The following is an 11,561-nucleotide window of genomic DNA, read 5'->3' on the forward strand; positions in this document are numbered from 1 at the left end:
CAGCAACCTCCAACTCCTGGGCCCAAGCGAGTCTCCTGCCTCTGCCTCCCAAGCAGCCGGGACCACAGGCGCCCGCCACAGCGCCCGGCTATTTTTTGGTTGCAGCCGTCGTTGTCTGGCGGGTCCGGGCTGGGGATTCGAACCCACCACCCTAGGTGTACGTGGCCGGCGCCCTAGCCAGTTGAGCCACAGGCGCCGAGCCTAGACATGTTATTTTAACCGCTGGGTTGCTTAGCACCCCTTCTGAACATAAACATGGACGTGAGATACAAGGATCTGCATACCTATCTGCCTATCCAGCTGCTTTTTCTCCAGACCATTTTGTCTCCAATCCTCCAATTTTATTTCCTTCAGACCCCTGAATCACCCACTAATTTATTTGTCCCTGCCTACGAGTCCACCTGTATTCTTACATCAGGCCACTTTGTCCCTGTGTTAATGAACAGGTATATTGCTCAAAAGCCACTGGGAGAGCTCTCCCTCATCACTGTTTTCTGGAGTAGAACTGTGATGCAAAAGTAGGCTGTCTGCAGCTACACCAACATATGGAGCTGACCTGTCCATGGCACACCTGGGCCACGAGTGAAGGCATATTGTAGCTGTTCCGAGTGAATGTGACTTGCTTCTGAATATCTTAAAGGTAGTGGTCCCCAACATTTTTGGCACCAGGGACCAGTTTCATGGAAGACAATTTTTCCATGGACCAGGGAGGTGAGGGGAAAGGAGGATGGTTTGGGGATGATTCAAGGGCACTACATCGTCCGCTCAGATCACCAGGCACTGGATTCTCGTAAGGAGCACCCAACCTGGATCATGAGCATGCACAGTATACAGCAGGGTTCCTGTTCCTGGGAGGATACGATGCCCTGATGGTCTGCAGGACGCAGAGCTCAGATGGTGATGCAAGTGTTGGGGAGCGGCTGTAAAGACAGATGAAGCTTTGCTTGCCTGTTGCTCACCTCTTGCTATGTGGCCCATATCCTAACAGGTCATGGACCAGTGCCTGTCCTAAGACTGGGGGTTGGGGACTACAGCTTTAGGGGATTAGAAAGACTGCACTTGGGAAGGGAGGACAGAGGGGGATTGGTGTCCTCCACCTAATGGGCACAATGAAAGGGTATATGGCACACCTCCAGGGACTTTACCTAATGAATGCAAACATTGTGACCTAATTATTTGTACCCTCATATCAATCTGAAATACAGAATAAAAAGAAAGACTGCAATTGCAAGATCACTTGCTGCAATCCAAGTGCCAGAGCCTTTATTAATCTGATCGAGCAAGACTGTACCTGTTATAGCAGCTGAAATTGAGGACACTACTGGGTTAAATTTAGGACAATCCTTGGCTTGGCACCTGTAGCTCAAGCAGCTAAGGCGCCAGCCACATACACCAGAGCTGGCAGGTTCATATCAGCCTGGGCCTGCCAAACAACAATGACAACTATGACCAAAAAATAGCCGGGCTTTGTGGTGGGCACCTGTAGTCTCAGCTACTTGGGAGGCTGAGGCAAGAGAATCGCTTAATCCCAGGAGTTGGAGGTTGCTGTGAGCTGTGACACCATGACACTCTACCCAGGGCGACCAGCTTGAGGCTCTGTCTCAAAAAAAAAAAAAAAAATTATGACAATCCACTGTCATCCACTGTGATCCATCTTGGGTTGTTTTTCAGACACCAAATGGGTGAGTTGAATGAGGAAAACAATCTCCACATTTTTTTGATGGATAATTTTTATTATTTTAATGGATAGAAAACTCAACAGTGTACATTTAGCCCTGTTTAGTGGCAAGTTCTCTAGCCCTAAACTTTTCCAGCCCAACCTTTTCCAGCTTGGCAATGGGAGCCACAGATTCCAGACCCAGGATGCTGCCTCCCCAGTGAAGGCAAATCTCATGTCTGCTGTTGTGATTGGTCCTGGTGGCTTCTGCCAGCTTAGACAGAACTCCTTTGTCTTCCGCGTTAACCTATGTGAAGGTGACAGTGGTGCAGGTCTTCCTGTGGGCTGGACGCCCCGGCCTGGCCTTCCCCTTGATAATGCAGTAGGGGACCCCCACCTTCCAAACAGGAAGGCACAGGGCAGGCAGAAAGACAACCGCCTCAGTGGGATTCGCATCACGGGCAGTCACCACCCGCTGAGGCTTCTTGTTCTCTGCCCAAGTGGAGACAGTGTTAACCCCTGCTCCAAGGACAGGTGGTCTCTTAGTGGGGACATCCCTTTTGCCAGCAGCTTTCTTAGCCTGGGCCAACAATCACTGTTTCTTCTTGCTTTGACTCTGGTCTGTACTTGTGGGCCAGCTTAATAGTTGAGTCCAAGGCCTGGATGAACTGGTTAATTGCAGGAGGCACTTTAGGGCATTTTGTAGAGGATGGCTTTGTTTATGTATTTATTTATTTATCTATTCTTATTGTTACTTTTTTGAGACAGTCTTACTCCGTAAGACTCCGTAACCCTTGATCTCTTATCTCAGCCTGCCACGTAGCAGGGACTACCTGTAGGTGTCCACCACCGTGCCCAGCTACTTTTTCTATTTTTAGTAGAGATGGGGTCTTGCTTTGCTCAGGCTGGTCTCAAACTCCTGAGTTCCAGAAATCCACCTGCCTAGGCCTCCCAAAGTGCTAGGATTACAGATGTGAGCCACCACGTCTGGCCTAGGATAGCTCTTTGCCACTGTGACGGGATGTAGCAGGGCCATTTGACAAAGCAGGTGAGGTCCTTATGGGGCTGGATGTTCTGTCCAATGCCAAAGTTCTTTGAGCTTTTCTCAAATGGGATTCATCCTTGGGCTTCTGTTTCTTCTCCTTGGCAGGGGCCAGGGCACCTTCTTGGCCTACTTTCATTTTAGCATCTTGAGCTGCTGGAGCTGAGAGAAAGGATAGAGAACTATGATCCCCACAATTTTTTTTTTTTTTTGAGACAGAGTCTCACTATGTCACCCTTGGTAGAGCGCCTTGGTGTCATAGGTCACAGCAACCTCAAAATCTTGGGCTTAAATGATTCTCTTGCCTCACCTCCCAAGTAGCTGGGACTACAGGTGCCCGCCTCAATGCCCAGCCACTTTTCTGTTGCAGTTGTCATTGTTGCTTAGCTGGCCCAGGTCAGATTTGAACCCGCCAGCCTCAGTGCATGTGGCCAGTGCCGTAACCAATGTGCTATAAGCGCCAAGCCAATCCCCACATTTTTTAAGACTTTGACGGGATCACCAATCCTTGATCTTCTCCTTCAGATGCAGTACGGTTTCTGATTTACTGTCTTGGCTGGGTTGGGGAAATAGGTTCTGAGGTTTCACTACTTGAATATTTCTTTCCTGCTTTATTGAGGTATGATTGAAAAATAAAAATTGTATATGTTTAAGTTGGGCAATATGACTTTTTTTTTTTTTTTGAGAAGAGTCTCACTTTGTTACCCTTGGTAGAGTGCTGTAGCCTCATAGCTCATAGCAACCTCAGGCTCCTGGGCTCAAGTGATCCTCCTGCCTCAGCCTCCTGAGTAGCTGGGACTACAGGTGCCTGCCATAAAGCCTGGCTATGTTAAGAGAGGGATGGGGTCTCTTACTGCGTCTGGTCATGAGCTCCTCAGCTCAGGCAATCCACCCACCTCAACCTCCCAGAGTACTAGCTTTACAGGCATGAGCCACCGTGCCCAGCCCAAAATTTCAGATTATTATGAGGTTACAAACCATTATAATTTACACATGAAAGGTTAAAGTCAGAGTTGTATCTGTGTCCTACATCAGGAAATGTAGTATATTTCTTACACTATAGGAGAGGAAGTCAACAGGAAGTCTCTGCCGACTGCTAAATAGGTCTGTCCTTATTCTGAAGAATGAAGAAATAACTGCAGAGAAAGCCTTGGGACCTACTGGACCCCCTGGGAGACAGACGTGGACCAGGAGCCCATGTATCACCTGGGACTCCACATACCCCCAGTCTAACAGGAAGGCCATGATGCCATGTTGGTTTCCCTAGGATCAATTACCATTTTAAACCCTGACCCCAAAAGCCTTCAAAAGTGCTATGTTTTTTGTTTGTTTATTTGTTTGTTTGTTTTAAGAGACAGAGTCTCACTCTATTGCCCAGGCTGGAGTGCCCTGGCCCAATCACAGTTCATTGTAACCTTGAGTTCGTGGGCTCAAGTGATCTTCCTGCCTCAGTCTTCCGTGTAGCTAGAACCACAGGCACACCCCACCACGCCCAGCTAATTTTTTTGAAGAGATGAGGCCTTGTTATGTTTTTTAGGCTGATCTCAAACTTCTGGCCTCAAGCAATCCTTCTGCCCAGACCTCCCAAAGTGATGCACTGCACCTCGCCAGTGTTAGGTATTCTGATTTCCTCAGTTTACATTTACTATACTTCAGTTGTACTACCCACTCCTTCCCTTTGGTATGTAGAAGCCCTGGGTCTGGGGCACAATGGTGCAGGGAGCTGCCATCTTGTCTTGCCACCACCTGACACATAGCTTCTGTTCAAAAGACTCTCTTAAATGTTTCTTTCTGAGAAGCCTCTTTCTTTGGCCTCTTATCTTCCTTGGACTTTGGAAATAGCTTTGTATAGACCTGCTTGCTGCAGAACAGGGCTTTTGGTAGCCTCCGGAGGGCACAGGCAGTAAATCTCGGAAGCATCCTTGAGGTGCCATCTCCACCAGGGTGCAGAGTGCACAAGCTGTTAGGACGAGGCTGCCTCCACCTCTGTCAGAGGATTCCCTAGAGAGCCCAGGCACACATTACCACAGAGGGGAGGCTGCCACACGGGCTCCCACTAGGGCAATGCCCAGTGGAGCCATGGGGCCAGGGTACCAGAGAGAGCCCCCATAAGGGCATGCCTAGTGAGTCATGGGGGCAAGGCCTTCGCCGAGACGCAGACTGGTAAAGCCACTGGTGTGCAGCTGCAGCCTGGGAGAGCTGCAGGAACATGACTCCAGTATGAGAGCTCCTGCGTGGATGGTGCTCCGCAAAACCATGAGGACCCAAAGCCCCCAGCATGTCTGGAAGGTGAGGCATCAAGTTAAAGAAGATTTTCGAAAGCTTGGAGATTTAATTGTTTCTCCTGTTGCATTTTGAACTTACTTGGGGCCAATCACCCCTTTCTTCCTTCCTATTTCTCTCTTTTATTTATTTTTATTTTTATTTTTATTTTATTATTATTATTTTTTGAGACAAAGCCTCAAGTTATCCCCCTGGGTTATCACAGCTCATAGCAACCTCCAACTCCTGGGCTCAAGCGAGTCTCCTGCCTCAGCCTCCCAAGTAGCTGGGACCACAGGCGCCCGCCACAACGCCCAGCTATTTTTTGGTTGCAGCCATCATTGGTGTTGTTTGGCAGGCCCAGGCTGGATTTGAACCCGCCACCTTAGGTGTATGTGGCTGGTGCCTTAGCTGCTTGAGCCACAGGCGCCAAGCCACTATTTCTCTCTTTTAGAACAGACTGTTGATCCAAGGCCTGTCCCATCATTGTTCAGGGGGCCGTTGAACCCACAGGTTTGCACTGCGTGTGTCCACTTCCGTGCAGATGTTCTTCCACCTCTGCTGCCCCTAAGACAAGGTCAACTGTCTCTTTTTTCCCTTCTTCTTTTTTCTTTTTTGAGACAGAGTCTCACGCTGTGGCCTTGGGCAGAGTGCTGCGTCATAGCTCACAGCAACCTCAAACTTTGGGTGACTCAAGTGATTCTCTTGCCTCAGTCTCCTCGGTAGCTGGGACTACAGGTGCCTGCCACAAAGCCCAGCTAGTTTTTCTATTTTTAGTAGAGATGGGGTCTCACTTCGCTCAGGCTGGTCTTGTACTCCTGAGCTCAGGCAAGCCATCTGCCTCAGCCTCCAGAGTGCAGGATTAGAGGCGTGAGCCACCCCCCAGCTTTCGCCTCCTTCTCTTTGGGATTCTACACGACGACAATGAGGACGAAGACGTTTATGATAATCCACTTCCACTTGGCTAATAGTAAATATGTAGTCTCTTCCTTGTTAATTTTTCATAACATTTTCTTTTTTTCTAGCTTATTTTATTACAAGAATACAGTTTATATACAAAAACATACAAAATATATGTTTCAACTACTTGCACTATTGGGACAGCATTTGGTTCATGGTAGGCTATCATTTGTTATGGTTTGGGAAAGTCAAAAGTTAATGCAAATTTGTGACTGCGATGGGGTGGGGACAGCACCTCTAACCCTGTGTTGTTCAAGGATCAGTTATATTTTATTTGTTATTTTAGAGACAGAGTCTCACTATGTCACCTTCAGTAGAGTGCTGTGGCATCATAGCTCACAGAAACTTCCAACTCTTTTTTTTTTTTTTTAAGACAGAGGCTTAAGCTGTCTCCCTGGGTAGAGTGCTATGGCTTCACTGCTCACAGCAACCTCCAACTCCTGGGCTCAAGTGAGTCTCCTGCCTCGGCCTCTCAAGTAGCTGGGACCACAGGTGCCCGCCACAACACTCGGCTATTTTTTGGTGGCAGCCATTGTTGTTTGGCAGGTCAGGGCTGGATTCAAACCCGCCACCTTAGGTGTATGTGGCTGGCGCCTTAGCTGCTTGAGCCACAGGCGCTGAGCCGAAACCTCCAACTCTTAAGGGATTTTCTTGCCTCAGCCTCCCAATTAGCTGAGACTACAGGTGCCCACCACAATGCCCAGCTATTTTTTGGTTGCAGTTGTCGTTGTTTAGCAGGCCTGAGCTGGGCTGGAACCAGCCAGCCTTGGTGTATGTGACGGGCGCACTACTCACTGAGCTAGGGTGCCGAGCCGGTCAGTTATCTTTTAGAGGTATATTACTTGTTTGATTTCATACCAGCCAGAGAGTAATTTACCTCAGGGTAAATTGTACCTCGAGTATCATTCCTACCTGATTTAGATGATATTTATTTATTTTAAGGTGACCAGATTTTAACATTGGTAAAGCGGGACACCATTGACAGGGGGTGGGGAGTGTGTGTTCTTAATTAAAAATTTGGTCTATATGGAGCAACAAAAATTTTCATAGAATGCAAAAATAGTATTGTAATATATATTTTTAATTTCAACATAAGTACAATTTACAAATATAATACATTTAAACATTATGTATAGTATTATTTTATTCTTTGGCATATTTCTCATTTGAGTGAATTTTTTTTAGTAGATTGCTGTTGTTGTTTAAAAGGTCATGACATTTTTCACAAGAATTTGTTAAATTATATTTCACACATAAAATGGCTTTCAAAGTCTCAACACTTAATTGTGATTTTTCTGATGTCCATACTTTATTTACTGTAGAAAAAACATGTTCAGTCGCAGCATTAGTTTCTGGTAAGGACAGTGCATATCCCACAATTTTTAGTGCATTATTGTATGGAACATGGTTTGTTTCAAAATGATGAAATATTTCTAACCATTTGTTCTCCATTGTGATTTTTGCTGATGCCCAAGATTTAACCTTTTCCTTATCAATATATATTTTTAAATAATGATACCTCGTAAGTTGTAAGTGTCACTTTCAAGGCCGGTGCTAGACTTTTTGCCGCCACTGTAAAATATAAATAATATGAGTACAGTCTGCTAAATTCATGAAATAAATAAATTAATTACTGACCCAAATTATCTGAATAGCTGATTTGTTGCCATCACTTGTTTAACTAGCACTAGCACACTAGTACGATGTGTATCGTCCGAGAGATAGTTACAAAATGTTTTCGTGGTTGCCAATGCCAGAAAATGCCATTGTTCATTAAGTCCAAACAATGGTGGTCAAATTCTAACAACTGATCAACAATGCGAACTTTGATAAGCAATTCTCGATAATCAGTTCTCAACAATTATTTGTTATTATTAAAGCTTAACATTATAAAATTAACAAAAATAATATAAAACTCATATCCTGGCGAAATAGCCACACAGCAGCTGAAAACCGTATATTCCCTTCCCGTTCTCCTGCCGTTCCTTAGCTTGTCGTGCATTGTTTCCAAAAATTGGGACTTTTTGAAAACGCCACAGGACACAGGACAAATTGTTAAAAATTGAGACTGTCCCGCCAGCGGGACATCTGGTCACCTTAATTTATTTATTTTTTGAGACAGAGTCTCACCATGTTGCCCATGGTAGAGTGCCATGGCGTCACAGCTCACAGCAACCTCAAACTCTTGGGATTAAGCAATTCTCTTGCCTCAGCCTCCTAACTAGCTAGGACTACAGGCACCTGCCACAAAACCTGACTATTTTTTTGTTGCAGTTGTCATTGTTGTTTAGCTGGCCTTGGCCGGGTTCTAACCTGCCAGCCTTGGTGCATGTGGCCAGCGCCAAGCCATAGATGATATTTAGATGAGACTCTGGACTTAGATTTTTCAGTTTTTGATAGAATGAGTTAAGACTTTGGGGGCTGTTAGGATGTAATGAATGCATTTTGCATGTGAGGATATAAATTTGGGGTGTAGCATTTGGAATGCTATGATCTGACTCTGTCCCCTCAAATTTATATGCTGAAATCTTAATTCCTGGGCAGGTATGATGGCTCACATATGTAATTCCAGCTTTTGAGAGGCTAAGGCAGGAGGATTGCTTAAGAAGAGGAATTTAAGTCTCTGTGCCTGTAGCACAATGGTTACAGCATCAGCCACATACACAAAGGATTGTGGATTTGAACCCAGCCCAGGCCAGCTAAACACCAATGACAACTGCAACAAAAAAATAGCCAGGCATTGTGGTGGGCACCTGTAGGCCCAACTACTTGGGAGGCTGAGGCAAAAGAATTGCATAAGCCCAAGAGTTTGAGTTTGCTGTGGGCTGTGATGCCAGGGCATTCTACCGAGGATGACTAGTGAGACTCTGTCTCCAAAAAAAAGAAGAAGAAGAGGAATTTAGACTAGTCTGAGAAACATAGCAAGACCCCCATCCATATAAAAGAAATTTTTTTTTTGCAGTATTTTTTTTTGGTCCGGGACTGGGTTTGAACCCACTACCTCTGGCATATGGGGCCGGCGCTTTACTCTTTTGAGCTACAGGTGTCCCCCCAACCTATAACTTTTTTTTTTAAGTTATTTGGGTGTGGTGGTGTGTACCTGTCATTCCAGCTACTTGGGAGGCTGAGGCAGGAGGATTGCTTGAACCCAGAAATTCAAGATTACAGTGAGTTAGGATCATGCCACTGACCCCCAGCCTTGGTGACAGAGCAAGACCTTGTCTCTTAAAAAAAAAATTAAAGCACAAGATTGCCTATATAAACCAAGAGCAAATAAAGAAGGCTCACCATTTAAAAAAAAATTAAACTAAAAAACAAAAAGAAATCTTAACTTCCAAGGTGATGGTATTAGGAAGTGAGGCTGGCAGGGTGTGGTGCCTCAGACCTGTAATTCTAGCACTCTGGGAGGCCAAGGTGGGAGGATTGCTTGAGCTCAGGCGTTGGAGACCAGCCTGAGCAAGAGAAAGATCCCATTTCTTCTAAAAATGCAAAATTAGCTAGGCGTTGTGGTGGGCACCTGTAGTCCCAGATACTTGGGAGACTAAGTCAGATGGATCACTTAAACTCAGGAGTCTGAGGTTGCTGTGAGCTAGGCAGGTGCCATGGCACTGTAGCCCAGGACACAGAGTGAGATTTTGTCTCAACCCCCCCCCCCAAACAAACAAACAAACAAACAAAAAACAAAACTGAGGCTTTTTACACCATGATTAAGTCATGAGGACTCCATTCTCCTGAATGGGATTAGTGCCCTTATAAGAGGCTGAGGAGTGTTTTTCCTCCTTCCACTGTGGAGGACACATAGAAGACACCATCTAACATATTGAATGGCCCCTCACCAGCCCCTGGTTCTGCTGGCATCTTGATCTTGAACTTCTCAGTCTCCTCAGAATTGTGAGCAATAAATTTCTGTTGTTTAAGAAATTATTAAGGTATTTAATAGTCTGTTAATATACAAATATACCAGCTTGGCGCTTGTGGCTCAAGTGGCTAAGGCATCAGCCACGTACATCTGAGCTGGCGGGTTCAAATCCAGCCTGGACCCACCAAACAACAATGATGGCTGCAACCAAAAAATAGCCAGGCATTGTGGCAGGTGCCTGTGGTCCCAGCTACTTGGGAGGCGGAAGCAGGAGAATCGCTTGAGCCCAGGAGTTGGAGGTTGCTGTGAGCTGTGACACCATGGTCCTCAACCCAGGGCGACAGCTTGAGGTTCTGTCTCAAAAAAAAAAAAAAAAAAAAAGAATATATATATACACACAAATATACAGTCTAAGGTATTTTGTTATAGCAGCAGGAACAAACTGAAATAGTCTCTGTTAGTAACAAATTTAGTTTTTGTTCATCTGGGTAGGAATGTCTTACTTTTTCCTTCTTTTTTTTTTTTTTCTTGTTTTGCAGTTTTTGGCCAGGGCTGGATTTGAACCTGCCACCTCTGTCATACGGGGCTGGTGCCCTACTCCTTTGAGCCACAGGTGCCACTCTTCCTTCATTTTTGGAAGATAGATTTGCAGGATACAAACAAAATAGTTGTCTGTCATCCCAGTGTCTTCTGGTCTCCAAGGCTTTGTATGAGAGATCAACTTTTAATATTATCGAGGATCCTTTATACATGATGAGTTACTTCTCTCCTGCTGTTTCATTATTTTGCCTTTTCTCCTTCCTTTTTTTAGAGATGAAGTCTTGTTCTGTCATCATCCACGGTCAAGTGTAGTGGCCAGATCATAGATTACTGCTGCCTTGAACTCCTGGACTCAAGTGTTCCTCCCACTCAGCCTCCCAAGTAACTGGGACCATAGGCACACATCACCATGCCAGGATAATTTTTAATTTTTTTGTAGAGATGGTGGTCTTGCTGTGTTCCCCAGGTTGGTCTCAAACTTCTGGCCTCAAGTGATCCTCTAGCCTCAACCTTGAAGTCCTGGGCCCCATGGCCAGCCTTTGTTTTTTTTTTATTATGATGGTGTCTAGATATGAACCACTTTGAGTTTATTCTGTTTAAGTTTATTTAGCTTCTTGAATGTGAATATTAATGTTTTTAATCAAATTCAGGAAGTTTTAAGCTCTTATTTCTTCAAATGTTCTTTCTGCCCAATTCTCTCCTCTGCTTCTGAGATTTTCATTGTGCGTCTTTATATGTTTGATGGCGTTCCACAGGTCTTGGAGACTCTAATTTTTCTTCGTTCTTTTATTTTTCTATTCATCAAACTGGATGATCTCAATTGATCTAGCTTCAAGTTCACTGACTCTTTCTTCTGCCAGCTCAGATCTGATGTGGAGCCTCTCTAGTAAATGTTCATTTTAGTCATTGTAATTTTCAACACCAGAATTTCATCTGGTTGCTTTTATAATTTCTGTCTCTTTAAGGCTCATTCTCTATTTGATGATACATCGTTATCATACCATTTTTACAAGTTTTTTAGATGTGGTTTCTTTCAGTTCTCAAAACATATTTAAAATAGCTGTGTTAAAATATTTGTATAATTCATTTATTATACAAATAATATGCCTGTGCTTCCTCAAAAACAGTTTCTGTTGACTACTTCTCCTCTTAATATAGGAAATACTTTTTTATGTTTCATAGTGTTTTGTTGTAAATAGGACATTTTAAGTGATACAATGTGGCAAGTCTAAAAATGGGGA

General features: G+C 44.7%; 1 pseudogene; it reads right to left on the bottom strand.

The window, feature by feature from the left end:
* Positions 1-1,769: 1,769 nt before the first annotated feature.
* LOC111723595 overlaps positions 1,770-11,561 on the bottom strand; it is a 10,922-nt pseudogene continuing 1,130 nt past the window's right edge.

This window comes from Otolemur garnettii, unplaced genomic scaffold (assembly GCF_000181295.1).
Source record: "Otolemur garnettii isolate 467f Iridium unplaced genomic scaffold, OtoGar3 scaffold00013, whole genome shotgun sequence".
NCBI classification, from domain to species: Eukaryota; Metazoa; Chordata; class Mammalia; order Primates; family Galagidae; genus Otolemur; species Otolemur garnettii.